At 41.7% G+C, this 15,878-nt stretch overlaps 1 protein-coding gene across 3 annotated transcripts in view; it reads left to right on the top strand.

Annotated features, from left to right (window-relative positions):
* The window catches only part of Eaat1 (Excitatory amino acid transporter 1), a 155,334-nt gene that overhangs the window by 56,702 nt on the left and 82,754 nt on the right, over positions 1 to 15,878 (top strand). Inside the window, exon 1 of one of the 3 annotated variants that reach the window (XM_090386729.1) lies at positions 169 to 230. The exons of the other annotated variants lie outside the window; for them this stretch is intronic. The gene's annotated coding sequence lies outside the window, so the exon portion shown is untranslated. Of the gene's footprint in view, positions 1 to 168; positions 231 to 15,878 lie in introns of those variants that run through there. 3 annotated transcript variants of the gene reach the window in all.

Genomic DNA, 15,878 nt, shown 5'->3' with positions numbered 1-15,878 from the left:
GCAGTAAACGCGATATAATCAGACATTTGTTGCATTTCATGGTGACGATGTCATATGTGCAGAATACTTATTTCCATCCTATAAAAACAAGGGTGTGAAAGAACTAAAATAAGAGGCAGTGTCAGTAAAATTGCACAGAGAAAGAATAGACAACGATGACTGATAAATGGCCATCTTCGACTTTTACAGATAGCAATAATCAAAGTGATAACGAGCTATATCGCATTCAGGTAACCTTTTTTTTTTTTATCTTATTAAATAAAAGCAGCTTTCTCTGGGTGGAAGTGTTTATGTAGAATATTACACTGAAAGGACAGAATTCGTGGGATACCTTTTTCCTGGGAAAAACGATGCTGTCACCCCTCTTGCTAGTGTACGAACCCACCGCTTGGCCGGTACTAGGGCTTGCATAAAACCGAGAAATTTCAAAACCGAGTTTAACCGAAGTTTACTTTTAAAACCGATTTTCTCAGACTTAGGGAAAATAATTAAAAGCTTATAACACAGGTATTTATTTTATCTTGGGTAGATTGTACAAATCGTAATCAAATCTTTTAAACAAAATCTATCGCCTCTTATAGTAAAAAAAAAAAAAAAAAAAAAATTAAAATGCTCCAAAAAAGTAACCAGCTTGAGATTATACAAAATTACAAATTGTATTCAAATCCTTTGAATACAAACTATCTTCTCGTATAGTAAACAAAAAAAAAATAATAAGCCCTATAATAAATAAATAAAACTAATGTGAAAAAAACAGCTTGGAAATTACTTTACTATTTATTGCTCATTTTTTCTGAAAATGATCCTTTAAAAAACACAGTATATTAAGCAATTTTCCTGATAGACTTGACCCTTTTTTTTTTTGTGTTAAAGAGACCAGTGATCGAAAACACTCTCTCAGATTGGACACTTGTTGGTTTAATGGTCAGCAGTGCTCTATAAACTTTCTCCAGCTTTTCACTTCTACTGCTAGTTGCCTCCAAAATTTTAAATTCTTTGCTGATTTCCAATTCACTCGGATATTTTAAAGGCTCTTCAGTTAATCTCTTTATTACACGATCATACTCTCGCATGAATATCTCCAACATCGGAACTAGACGAGTCTTTCTTTTCTTCTAAAAGAACAGATTGAGATTCGTTTATTTTCAGTTTCTTCATTCAACGCTAAGACTCTTTCGGAATGTTTTGCAAATAATTTCTGATAAATCTCTTCAGCGTGCTTTTTCAAAACTTGCTTACTTGGAACATCAAAAGTTCTTGAACCTGAATCTTCTTTCCTAAACTTTTTGGGGTTGTGTAGATAGCTCAGCAAAGCCACAGTTGAGCAATTTCGTCTTGCATTGTAACACTGCAAAAGGCTTTGGTGAAACTTTAAAGCAAATGGATTTTCTGCTGTATCAAGCTTAGCAAGCAGAAATTCTATTGAAGACTCTGCTTTAAGTAAGTCTGTATCTTCTGAGATTATAGCCTTCAGAATAATTTCAACTGGTCGCAAAGTTTCACAAAGCAATTCAAGTGTTTTCCAGTCATCGTCAGACACAGCTTCAGTTAACAGTACTGCACATAGAGCATTTGGAATGCAATTTTTCAATTTCAAAAATCTCTCAATCATATAGAATGTGCTATCCCATCTAGTCTCGTAATCTAATATAAGTTTATATTCTTTCACATTAAATTTTGCTTTAACAAAACTTTGTAATATGTCATTTTTGGTAGGCGATTTTCCAAAAAAGCTTGCAAATTTTTCTGACTTTGTTAATAGTTTGTGCAATATTGGCCACTGGATTGAAGAAACAAATGAGCTCATCGGTAAAGTCAGTTTGATAAAGCATGACTTGCTGTCTTTCTTCACTCATCACTACTTTCTTTATTATTTTCATTGTCTTTGGGAGACTCCTAGACTGTGGCACCATAACTGATTGCTTTTTCATAAAGTACATCTATAACTGACAGATGTATACAATGGGCTATACATTGTTGATGATTAGGCGTAATTTTCTTGACAACCTTAATCATCATTGCTGCTCCATCGGTGGTGCAGACAACAATATCCTCATCCAAGTTCAAACCAAATTCCCTCAAGTGTCCATTCACAATTTGCTCAGTTCTTCTGCTATCAAGTGAACGATTTAATCTCAATAAGACCTAACGATCAATGATTGTCTTTTGAATGCACATTTATATTCATATACCTTTTATTTTGTATAGACGTATATTCGTCTAGAGTCAATGAATACCGTGCACCCAAACCAATGAATTTTTGAAATGCTGAATTAGTTCTTTCTTAGTTTTATAATAATTCAGAACCATATTTTTTAATTCCATTCACTGAGGCTGGTGATAATTTGTCGTATTTATTTCTCTGAAGGTGAAGGCTTGATTGTATAAACTCACTCTTGGCAATTGAATTAAAAGAAAATCCATCTAAAGCAGCTAATTTTGAAATCTCTTCTTCCCTAGATTTTTTTAACGATAAAGTTTTCTAATGTTCTTACCATTTTTTACGGGAGGTTCACTGTTATCTTGTTTAATGTCAATCTGATGCATTTTCTTTAAATGCAACATCAAAGATGATGTAGATCCTCCAGACGACTTCATTATCTTCTGACATTTTGAACATTGTGCTTCATCTTTGCTTTTTCGAGCAAAATAATTCTATATATTTGATTTAATCTTAGACATATAAAGAGTAATAAATATTAATTAGTAGGAATTTATATCACCGACAATTTTCAATAAAAATATTGAAGATAACAAAGGCACAATACTATGAGTCACTCCCGCAAGCACTGAATGACGAGTCTAAACGAGGCAAGTTTCAAAATTTTCACGAAAGAATTTTTTTATTTACTTGCAATTTTTTCCCCCAATTAAATCTATTGTATTTTAAAAATTACATAAAAGATAAATTTGGTGAAGCTGCTTTTTGGAGAACATTTGATCGCAAATTTAATAGGAATAAAGAAGCAAAAAACTTTCTACGATTGTAATTTGATGCAATATTCAACGAATCTGTTTCTAGTGGGTAACCATCAATAAGGCGCGTTCCATAACTTGCCTGGCGAACAAGATAGATGGAACGGAGAAATGTTGAGCATTTTCTTTTACGCTATCACTCCGACTCACTCAGTCGTAAATGGCCTAAAAGAATACATACATCTAAACGTAGACGCACGTTTTCCGCGCTCCTGGGTTTTGTCTCTGAATATGTGTTTACAGTGCCTGTTAGTTAATGAAAAGTGTACTAATTAGAAGAATTACTACAGTGGATCTCAGGGTGAGAAACTTTTGCTCATTTACTGGGAATTTTGCAGGATATTTGCGTTTTCTATCTGTATCCTTTGTTGCCAGACCGTACTGGTCACCATGCGGCTGACAGCAGGGCTATAGAGAGGCACCAATTACACTGTGGTTGCCACGCAAATACCCTGCACTTGACTTGGGAGGCGCGTGTGACAATGGAATGTATACCCCCTTGTGTGACAAGAATGTGTAGCATTCCCCTCCGGCGCAGGACTTAGTGAGTAAACACATCTACTCTATTCCTTCAGTTGTGACCTTGACTGCCGCATTTCACTAATTGCGAATGTCCATCTTGCAAAGTAAACAAAGTCTTCTGCGATTCTCTAGAAGACTATAGTTGTGAAATCCTGAAAAATTGTATTGCCTTTTTTTTTTTTCTGGAATTTTTGCGCTGAACTAAAACCATGTCAGATTCCGACGTTGAATATATGAACAGAGACCGCGCAGACGCTGGCAGACGCACTAGAAATGCTAATCTCCTTCATGAGAACGATGAAGCTATGAGAGAACTAAAGAGGCAAAAAAGCACGCGGAAAGCTAGAAGGACAAGACATAGATCTGGCACAGAGTCCCCCCCTGTAAGGGATATACCTGGGGACCCAGGTAGGGATACATCCAGCGGATCGGATACAGATAACACTGATGACAAGGAAGAACCACTACAGGGGACCCCAATTGACCAATTCTTAAAACTGCGCGACATCCTTGAGAAATATATCGCCAAGAAGACCAACAGAATCACTGCTGTCGCTCGCACAGGCATTATTAGAATATGGTCGAAAATGGAGGGCATTGTTTACCATCTGCATACAGATAACGAGAAAATGTCGGCCAAATCAGACCTACTCACACAAGAACGGGAAAACAAAATGCTACAACGCCCCCGTTCTTTTACCGAGGCGTTGAGGAATGGCACTTCATCGCTCAACGAAGAGGTCCCTGTGCAAAAAAATACTATCAGGAAATCTGACAAAAGAACAGCTAAATCGCATGTTATCCTGGTGAAACCCACACAGGATACGCAACTAACAACTAGCGACGCAGTTAAGGATGTCTTAACCAGCAACCTCAAGGAGCACATGAAAACCCTAAAGATCAAAAGCATAAGAAAAACCAGGATGCCTGGTGTTATCATTGAAACGGATACTAGGGAGGAGGCACAAACTATACTAAAGAGTTCAGAAATCTCCAACATAGGATTGAAGGCAGAAACGCCAAAACGAAAAGGACCTTCCATTATCCTCTTCGGTCTGGACAAGAGTACTACTCCTCAAGAGCTAAAGGAGGAAATATACTACAAAAACCTTAGCGCCCATACAGCAGAGGACGACGTTGATGCTGACATTATACCAAAACATATCACGAAGTCTAAGTCAGCTGCTACAGTAAACTGGGTAGTCGAACTTTCCCCCAGAGCGTGGAAGGTTATTAGCCAACATGAGAGAATCTACATCGGATGGGGAAGCCACCGATTCAAGGAGTACGTTCCAGTTCCCAAATGTTTCAGGTGTCTGCAATTTGGGCACACATCGCACACCTGCAACCAACGGGTCCCAACGTGTGGTCACTGTACCCAGCAGGGACACGAGTTCAAAGACTGCCCTAAAAGGGAGGAACCAGCAGCTTGTGCAAATTGCAAACGGTCTAAAATACCCCACCTGCACTCCGTCAGGGATGCAAACTGCCCTGTATATATAAAATTTAAGGGAATATACCAAGACAGAACCAATTATGGATAGACGGTCCACCCAACCACCAACACAGAAGAAGCTGAATTTCTTGCAGATAAATGCACAGCATGCCAGAGCAGTGGTTGAACAAATTAAATTAAAAACAGAGGAAGAAAATATTGACATAATTATGCTCCAGGAGCCTTATGCCTACAAGGGTAAGGTCACAGGTTATCCAGCTTCATACAAAATCGTTCAAGGTACTACAGATGCATCACGGGCCGCAATCCTAGTCAGTAACACTGAAATCTCTGTAACTAAAGTAGCTCCACTTTGTACATCCTTTAGTGCCTGTGCTCAAGTTCTTACTGCCATGGGATCCTTACATCTGCTCTCACTCTATAGCAGACCTGGTGAAGACATCTCAATTGCGATCGCCATAATACAAACAGCACTTGACCTTCTCCCAGGGGGTAAGCTACTCATAGCCATGGACGCGAATTGTCGCTCTCCCCTGTGGCATAGTCAAACACCTGATCGTACGGTCACTCGAAATGGGGAGGAACTTGAAAACTTCATCCTTGCCTCCAGACTACAAGTACTCAACCAGCCTGGAAATCTCCCCACATACAGTAGCACCCTCTGGGAAAGTACCATCGACATCACCCTGACCACGCCGACTATTTCTGGAAAGTTCAGCAAGTGGAAGGTTAATGAAGCATGGACCACTTCTGACCACAGAGCAATCACCTATTCTCTTGGCCGCTCCGTGGATCGTATTCCCCCAATACCAAGGGATGTAGTGCGATTCTGCACAAAGAAAGCTGACTGGCCACGCTTTCAAGCCGAACTTGTAAGAAGACTAAATGAAGATTCTTCACAACTGAATCACATCACCTCTGAGGACTGTGCAGTTTCCCTCTCCAAGACCATCAAAGAGGCCTGTGCTATGGCAATCCCCAAGAGAAGGCCCTTCAAAAACGCAGTCCCTTGGTGGAATGCTGAACTACAAGATATGAGGAAGAGAGTCCACCAAGCTCGTAAAACTTTTCAGAGAGCCCGTGCTCACCTCCCACCCTTGGAGGTCGAAGCCGCAAAAGACAGTTACCGATTCTTAAGGAACAGTTACACTACCATGATTAGACGCTGCAAAAAAGCCTCATGGCAGAATCTGGTCTCGATCACAGGAAATGATAACCCCTGGGGAGTTGTCTATCGTATCGTTGTGAACAAACTCCCTAGAGGTGAAGTCCTCAGTACAACTGTAAAACCTGATGGTTCTTCCACCTTCACGTGGGAAGACTCTGTCCATAACATGCTAAATGCCCTCTTTCCAACAGATGATGCACAGCTAACTGAAGAGCAACTACAGATTGTTACCGCTAACGATTCTTATACAACAGAAAATACTGAAGAACCATTTACAAATGACGATCTAAAAGCTGCACTGGACAAAACTAAAGAAAATAAAACTCCTGGCAATGACCTCCTGGAGGTGGATGTTATCAAGAAATTTGCAACCTACTTCCCTAACACCATGCTCGCCACTTTCAACAGATGCCTAAAGGAAGGCCACTTTCCTGCTATCTGGAAGGAGGCATGCCTTAAACTCATCTTGAAGAACCCAGACAAACCACCTGAAGAGCCAAAATCTTACAGGCCAATTGCTCTCTTGCCAGTCCTAGGCAAACTTCTGGAAAGGCTTCTCCTCAGCTGGTTGTCAAAATGCTACTCTAAAGAAAACCTCATTTCTCCACTTCAGTACGGTTTCAAAGCTGGTTGCAGCACTGAAGATGCTCTTCTTAAATTAATATCTACTGTTTCAAGCACTCAAGGCAAGTATGCGCTAGCCATCACAGTTGACTTTGCTGGAGAGTTTGATCGGCTGTGGTGGCCAAGTCTTCTCAGAAGACTCCGACAAGCCAAAGCACCGCTCAACCTTTATACCTGTGTCAAGGAGTACCTGAGACACCGCACTGTCCATGTTAGTACCAGGTACGAGTCTGTCACTAGCCAGGTCTCCCGAGGCTGTCCCCAGGGCTCGGTCCTGGGGCCCTTCTTTTAGTCCATCGTCCTGGACGAGTTCCTTGGGATGGACTTGGGGATGACTCAACCCCTTGCGTTTGCTGACGATTTGGTTTTGGTGGTGCATGGTGACACAAGAGCTGATTTAGAGGGGAGAGCAAATTGTGCACTAACTAAGCTCCAGGATTGGACAGCCATTCACCGACTAAAGATCTCGGGAGAGAAAACCAAATCTATATTGCTCAAGGGAACGCTTCAACTACGAAGACCACCGGTTATCAAAATTGACAACACCTCCATAAAATTATACCCAGAAATCAAGTATTTAGGAATCGTCTTAGATATGAAGCTAAATTTCCATGCTCACTTGAAATATATCTCACAGAAAATAAAAAAAAATACTCGGCCATGATCATCCGTATAAGCCGTGCAGACTGGGGCCTAAAGCGCCGGGCTCTGGCCCTCATCTATAATGCCATATTTGTGCCAATAGCTTGCTATGGAGCCTCAGTATGGTGTACTAGGGCCTCCCTCGACCGAAATCGCCGTAAACTAGACTCCATACAGCGTTCTATGCTCCTTGCCGTAACAAGGGCGTGCCGTACAGTAAGCACCCCAGCTCTGCAGGTGCTAGCTGGATGTATACCCCTACACCTAGAGGTAATAAGAAGAGGATTATATCAACGATTGAAGAAGAGTGTTCCCACCGAAACAGCAGGCATCACTCTTAACCTTGATAACAACCCCAAACAGGAAAGGAAGAGAATCTCCGAAATTATGTACAGGACCTGGCAAGAGACATGGGACACCACCAACAAAGGATTGATAACCAAAAAGTTCATTCCCTCTGTGAACCTCATCAGTCCAAAGCCTCCTCCCTGGTACTCACCAGGCCTCCATACTACATTTCTATTTACAGGTCACGGACCCTTTAAAGCGAAGTTAACATCCCTAGGCATAGAAGAAGATCCGCTGTGTCACTGCGGGGATGAAGAAACGTGGGATCACGTGATGTATGATTGCCATGAATATGATGAGTTCCGGCTAAGGTTTGCCACTAAAATGCAAGAAAATCCCCGAAATTGTGAGCACCTGATTATAATGGACGAGCAGCGCTATGTCGCCTTTACAGAGTTTGCGCAGTCTGTCTTCACTGCTAGACGGGTTAGGCACCCAAACACCACCCATTGAAGATCAAAGTAAGAAACTTCCTGGATATGACAGTCCTCTCATGAAAAGGGAGAAAAAAAAAAAACTCCTTTCTTCCTTCGTCCCAGGAGTGACAGAACCTACACCAGCACAGCTCAGCTGCTGCCTTTTAGGCCTCCCTAGCCACGCTCTCTTGCGTGGTCCTTTGCCTCCACTCCCTGGCGGGAGGGGGAGTTCATCCCTGGTGTCCTCCCCCCCTCGCCACCCCTCTTTTTCACTCTGGTGGGGCATGGGCCTGCTCCACTGACTTGGGGGTCATCTTCCCTATGGACCCCGTATCTCTGTCTTTTCCCCCCAGTCTTCAGTCTCCCTCCCCTTCTCTAACTTACAACTAGTGTCTGAATCAACTCCAAATTGTGTGAGCCCTACATCCAAAAACTTAACAACATCAAATCGCCCAACTAGTACTCCCTTTGTTTTGGCTGACCCCTATCTATAGCGTGTTTTTTTTTTTTTGGTCCTTGCCACTGAAATCTCAGGAAATTAGGTGGCAGGACCTGCCAGAGTAAATAACTAAGTAGTGTACCTGGTCTGCCTCCACGGGGCGGAGTGGGGCAACGTTGGGGCCCAGCGGCTAAATGACCAGATGAACAACGGTACACGACACTACACAAATACAAAATCCATATACTTTTAAACCTCTGGCATTGACAGTGTTCTGTTTCACACCCTCAATGTATAGCACGCGGAGATGGGGGGAACCCCTGGTGCCGTTTGACACTAAACACACTCTACTCAGTCGTAAATGAGTACACCTGCATCGTGCCATGATACAGGTGGGAAGATAAAAGGCACCCCTCCTAGATTTGGGCCACTTGCCCATGAGATTCGTACCTTAAAATAAAAAAACATGTTTAAAACGTAAAGCAGTTGAACGATCCAGACAATCGAACAAACAAAAGAAAATGTGCCTAACAAAAAATTATATTCGAGGGCTAAATAAAAAAAATATTAGAATCCGGTTTTAAAAGCTGTTTCGGTTTTAACAACTCAATATAAAAACCGGATTTAACCGGTTTATAAAACCGGTTTGCAAGTCCTAATAGGTACACTGCATTCACGTAGACGGTATTTCGATGTCATGAATAAACGTTGAGTTAACGGACTTTGAAAGAGGAATGATAGCGGGTGCCCGACTCATGGGTCACTCTATCGCGGTGGTGGCACGGAAATTGCACTATCCCCGTTCGACAGTATCACAAGAGTGTATCGAGAATACGCCATTTCTGGAACAACGCTGTGGGCGGAGAAAGTGGTGCATGAAAGTAGCCGTCGTCTGTCTCGCATTGTTTCAGCCAAAACAAAGAGCAAATCACCGAGGGAAGTGCCAGAAACATCTCCACCAAGACCATCAGGCAATCATTAGCCTCAATAGGTTGTGAGCTGCCGACCCACCAAAGTCCCGTTGCTAACACCACGACAAGGACTTTACGCCTCAACTGGGCAAAAGAACATCAGCACTGGACCTTGGATGATTGGAGATGGGTCTCCTGGTCCGATGAGTGCCGTTTCCAGTTATTTTGAGCGGACGGGAGAGTGCGTATCTGGGGGAAACCGCACGAATCCAGGCACCCGTCATGTCAATAAGAAACTGTTCAGGCAGGTGGACGGCCGGTAATGGTCTGGGGTCCATCCTTGTAGACCATCTGCATCCCTTCATGGTCATCGTGTACCCACAGGGCAATGGACTCTTCCAGCAGGGCAATGCGCCTCCCCACAGCCATGGTGACTTGAACATGGTTCGAAGAGCATTCCTCAGATTTTACCACCATGTAATGGGCCTCCCCGTTCACCAGACGTAAACCCTGTACAGCATCTTTGGGTTGTTGTGGAGAGGTCCTTTCGAGCTTTGGATCCTCCACCCAGGAATGCGACGGAATTATGGACAGCGGTTCAGCAAGCATGGATGGAAATGCCTGTGGAACGCTTCCGTCAACTAGGACTGAATGCCTCGCCGTGTGACTGTCCTTATCCGGGCGGTAGGTGGGCCTACCCGTTACTAGGTAGGTATCCCGCGATTTCTGTCATCTCATTGGATATGTTCTTCTGAACAACTTGAAAGCATGTGGGATTCCTACAAAAAACTCACCATGTATTAATAATGCGCCTTTAATTGTAGGCCTAGAAAATGAGTAGCAAGCAGGGATGTGCCGCCAATTTGTTTAAGAAGGGGGACGTCCGATCCCCATCTGACAACCCTGTAGCAAGGGTATTAAAAATGGCTGCCTTAGCTGAGTGATCAGACGCGAGGTACATAAGTACGCGTACGTTGTTGACCGGAGTTAAAGTCTGGTATTGCTAAATATGGTGCTGTTTTTTTTGTCTTCTCTTTTTCTTGGGAACTACTGACCATGTGGCCGTCCCGGAGTATAAACAGAATTTATTTTCTTTTTTTTATTTAAAAGAAAGGATTGACTACTTCGTGGTAGTAGGCTATCATTTTCATCTTATTGATTTGCTGAAAACGGATCTGCACGCCTTCCTCTGACACTGGATGAATATTTAGTGCATTTTTACTACTACTAGAAGTGCTAAAAGGAAATATAAATTTGAACAATTTCAACTGGTGCATTCCACTTAAGTAAAAGATTTGAAACGAGAGTACATGGTTGTCTTTGGTTAAATGTGTAACTTGACTAGCAGCGCCAACCTTTTGACAGGTTTGTTTAAAGAAGGGGGTTACAAGTGGTGAGAAGCAATATGAGCCACGAAATTTAAAATATAAGCTATCACTTTTCTAATGTTATGCCAACATTTTAGAACCCAAACAACCCTTCAATCAAACTTATCCCACTTTCATATACTTGAGGTCATTGCTCCTACATATGCAAATTTATTTTAGCAACGTTTTTAAAATATTCCATTTTGGAAATGAGTGAGAAGTATGCTCACTGTATGTGACTACAATGGTGTACAAGTTCCATTGAAAATATTCTTGTGAATACTGAATGAGTACAGATTGCATCAGTTGGTAGTGCATTTTAAATTTATGGACAAGTTTCCAGTTTTTCGTGTAATTAGAGGAGGCAATAGATGTTTTGCAGCGTCAGTTTGTGTGAGGATTTACCAGACTCAATTCAATGTATATTGGTCCTTGGTTGAGGAACTGACAAGGAAACTTAAAATATAACAGATTATTCCAAGTGCTTCTTGGCATTTAACAATTCCTCATAGCAGTGCTGAGTTTGAGAAACTATTCAGCCAGGTTAGAAAAATAAAAGCTGACCTTCGATCTCTTTGTGAAGATTTGCAAATGCTCCTGCCAGCCACGTCTAGTATGGCCATTGTTCCGAACAAAACTAACACATTTCTGAAAAGTTTGTCTAATCGAATATCCAAACAGAAATCCACAGACAGAAAAATGTTAGGTTAATGTTTAAAAGCATGCTGCACTAATAAACAGTCCCAGATCTGTATTTAAAACGTATATTTTGGCAGTGAAATTTAATTTCTAGTGCAATGTGGACTTTAAAAAAAAAAGCCCCCTTTTCCCAAAAAGTTTTTGGAAAGGACTGTTGCTTTTCAACTTTTTCCTCCTGCTTTTCGAAAATCAAAAATTTGCAGCTATGCATAATGCAAAGCAAATTCTTCTATATTTCTTCTCCAACCCTCCCCTTCCAGTCCCTCAGAACGAAAAAAGTTACTTTACTGGATGCGGCCATTCCCTGTTAACATTGTCCTGGTAACAATTATTTTTATGAACTGGAATCGGCTCATTTGAGGGCTCAGCTGATAATTCTTGGTAAAAATCCAAACCAAACATTATTTTGCGTTGTTCTTCAGTAGCTATACCTTTCTTCATCGGACTTATTTACGCATTAATAAAGAAGAAACTTTCACTTTAAATTGATTCCACGTACATGAAAAACTTTTCTCGGAGGTTTATAGAAAAGAATGACAAATCATAGGTCACGCATCAGAAACGTCGGCTCATTATACAAAATTACACATCACTCCGCAGTTGGTTTATTCAGCTTTTTCCTTGTACCACGAGTTGCAATGACTCTGCTGTTGTTGATGTTTTAAGCAAATTAAAAAATTACTGAATGTACCACCGAGAAAGGAGTCGATTTGATAAATGCGATGTTTTTGTATTTCTAGGTTTGAATAATGTACCGCAGCCTTTTGATAAAATTTAAAATAAATGCTGCTCTTTCAAGGAACCCAAAGATTATTTTACCCTGTCCACAACTTAATTCTCCAATAACTGTGCTTCTGAATGAGCTTTTTGTATACTTTTTTTTATATTCCTTTCACGGTTTGACTCTAGTTATAAATTGCAAAACTGAGATTTCATGCAGAAGAATATCAGATAATTAATACGATTTTATTGAAACTTGTAACTGCTAGCGTCGCTTTTACTTGGGTAAACCTGATCCGATTTGGAAGAGCGTGGTTCATTCGCTTACAAAAAAAAAGTTCCAGCCTACCTAAAGTTCGGAGAAAATTTAGTAGACCCTCATTAAGCACTCCCCAAATATAGGACAAAGCTTAATCTCCCATTAAGTGTTAGAATTCGAAAGGGACTTCATTTCCACGAAGAGAGGACAAATTTTAGCGTAGCATAAGTAGGCATGTCTGTTTTGATTAGTCGCTGTCAATATCTGATCGAGACCAGGTCCTGAATGAGCAACCGGGTGGAAGACACTGATGTGTCTTCGGAGCCAAATATTTTGATTAGTGGAAATTTTTCCCATAAAAGAGCGTGTACAAGCTCAAACGTGTCTTGGGTGGATTTAGTTGTGGGGAGCAGAAGTTCTCGGTGTGGGAAGAATTTATACCAGTGATCGGTCACAGAGCGTGATATTGATTTCAGTGGGTGTAGAAGTTTGCTTAACAGTTCTACACTGGACCGAAAATAGCATCCCAGGGAGCCGGATTCTCCTGGACTACCAGGACGAGAATTAATGCGAAATTGAGGAGCCGCTATATTTCACTCGCCATAGAAACTGTAACTAAGAATTCCGTAGTGTATATACCTGCTTCAACATAGACCTAACATTCAAATCTAAGTTCCAGGTCTTTGCCTTGAATTGGGTCAAGCATGGACACTTAGTCCTTTTAACCTCTGTGTTTTAACAATGTCTTTTGGAACTGAGTTGTATACTAGAGTTTATCCTTTTTTTATTGCCTGATAAGATTTAGATTAGACTTTATAACCTGAACTGCTTACATCGGATCACAACCAAGATACTACAAAAACTAACTGTTAAAGTACTGAGGAAAGGGACTTTTCTTGAAGGAAAGATCTGCAATTTACAGACGTGGGAAGTAACTGTAGTGACAGTAATGTGAATTCGTCAGTCCTCAATGGTAGGACGCGATTGCCTCGTCCTGATGACTGCTTTTTCCTAAGCGTTGAACAACGAAAAATTCACTAATACGCTGTATTTAAACCTTCATTTTTTTAATAGTAGGTGTCGATCCACCTGATAAATCTCCAGCTAGAGTAATAATTATAATAACTGTTTATTAACGATATTTTTTATAATCATCCGAAAACCTGCCAACTAACGAAAAAAGCAATGTTTAGCGCTTAAAAAAACACCAACTATTATAGTAGGGTCACCTGGAAAGTAACTTTCATCTAACCATGTGTATTGTCTGTAAATTGCGAATGTTCTCAGGTCCATTTTCCTGCTTTGCTGGACGAAACCCCCCAGTTTTTCCTGGGTGAAACCTTGCTATCTACGCCTGAGACCGACTAACTCAGCCAAGGAGTGATAAAAGCCCTTAAGTCAATGTATAGGGCATTGTATGTATGGGTGGCCTTTGGACAAACGTCCAACTCTACCTGGTTTTCATGATTTTAATTATGCAATAACTGTAAATGAGCCTGAAATGTGCGTTGTGTTGTAATGTAGTAAACTGAATGTGTGTTGTATCGGGCCTCTTAGCTACCAGGGAGCAGCCAATACCTGCAACTGCTGCCCATCCCTAGCCACGAGGAGGCAGACCTTTATTCTACTGTCTGACTAAAATCACGAATCTCACCCACCGCAGGTAGGGCAATACCGTTGGGTGCCATCATCCTGCACCCAGGTTGCCCACGCAAACCTTCCCAGTGATAAACTGACACCAGGGTGAAACAACCAAGGAATTAAACTTCACAACTGTCTACTTGAAGTCACAATCTCTATGACACCCCACAGATGTATCCACCTGACATGACAATCTCATTCAGTACATTGACATAAATAAGGTAACTGGACCTGACCTGAAAGTGACCAACTAAAAAAAAATAATAAAAATAAAATCACACTGACAACCCGATTAGACAATCTCATCCAGCACAGGCATTTGACAACCTGAACAAGACTACCATGCAAAGGGCTCAAAGAAATGACTGCAGCACATTGCTGCCATGTGGCGATCTGGGCTGGTAACCTTGACCAGTCTGCTTTCACTCCTATTCTGGGCGCCTCCGTAGCCAGGTGGGAAGGGGCAGCAGTACATAGCACACGCTTCTTGATGACCTGGGTTCGAGCCAGTCACCACCAAATACGAAGGATGCGGAAAGGTCCGGGAATGACCACCGCATATTCCCGGAGCAATATGGCCTTAGTTGCTAATGCTCCTAAAAACCAAATAACTCCTATCCCTTGGCAGGGGGGAGATGGCTCGCTGTCTTCTCCTCCTCCTGCTATCCCCCTTGCCCTCTGGTGGGGCATGGGTATGCCCCACTGACTGCAGGGGCCATCTACCTTTATCGGCCCCTTACTTCTTTCTTCCCCTCTCCCCAGCCTTCAGTCTCCCTACCTTTCTCTTGACTATACACCGCAAAAGCCCTACACATCCAAAATTATTGCCCACCCCATTAGGCCTCTAGAACTTGTCATTTCAGCGTACAACCCCATGGTCATTTCGGCGAACAAACCCCACATACTATCTCTTAAAAGCAATCTTGCAATTATACCACCGCGACTTTTTTTTTTTTTAGGACCCAGCCGCTGAAATCCCAAGAAATTAGGCGGTGGGACCTGCCAGAGTATAATAAATTTAAAGGTACACCTAGCCAGCCTCTTCGTTGGCATAGTACGGACAACGTCGGGTCCCATCAGGGGCTCGACGGCTGTTAGCCCAGAAGAACAATGGGCACAACACATGAACCACACACTTTTAAATCTCTGGTCTTGACAGAATACTGTCCCTCGATACAGCGAACACTCCCGGAGATGGGAGAAATTCCTGGTGCCGTTTGACCCTCACATACTTTGTACCCAGGTTGCCCAGCCTGAGTGGCAGCAAAAAAAAATGTGCAGCAAGAAAGCCTAATTAGAAATAATTAGGCTTTCTTGAATATAAAGAAATAATTAGTGCAGATAATTGTATTCTTTTGTTAAAGACACGTTTAGCAAACTCCTTGAAAGCAGCCAGCAAATGTTACATTATCTTGCAAACACGTTGCCTCCTGTGCTCTTACAAGATTTGGAATGGCCGATAGTCTCTTCTATACTCATCATACAGTGAACAGTCATACATAATATGGCACCATGACTCCTCAGCATTACAGTAGCAAAAGAGATCAGAAACTAAAAATAAAACAACTTCATTATAAGCGAACCATGCCCTGTCAGAAAATAAGTGGTTTCCATTTCAAGGAGTTCAACCACTTAGTCATCTTATCTTATTGTTATGAGCAAATAAAACGTTCGGGATAAATACCCTAGT

The sequence above is a fragment of the Mastigoproctus giganteus genome, chromosome 12, assembly GCF_048544385.1.
Source record: "Mastigoproctus giganteus isolate SK-2022 chromosome 12, ASM4854438v1, whole genome shotgun sequence".
In the NCBI taxonomy this organism is placed as follows: domain Eukaryota; kingdom Metazoa; phylum Arthropoda; class Arachnida; order Uropygi; family Thelyphonidae; genus Mastigoproctus; species Mastigoproctus giganteus.
Note: the sequence above shows the minus strand (reverse complement) of the source record. Positions and strands in the feature narration are given on the sequence as shown.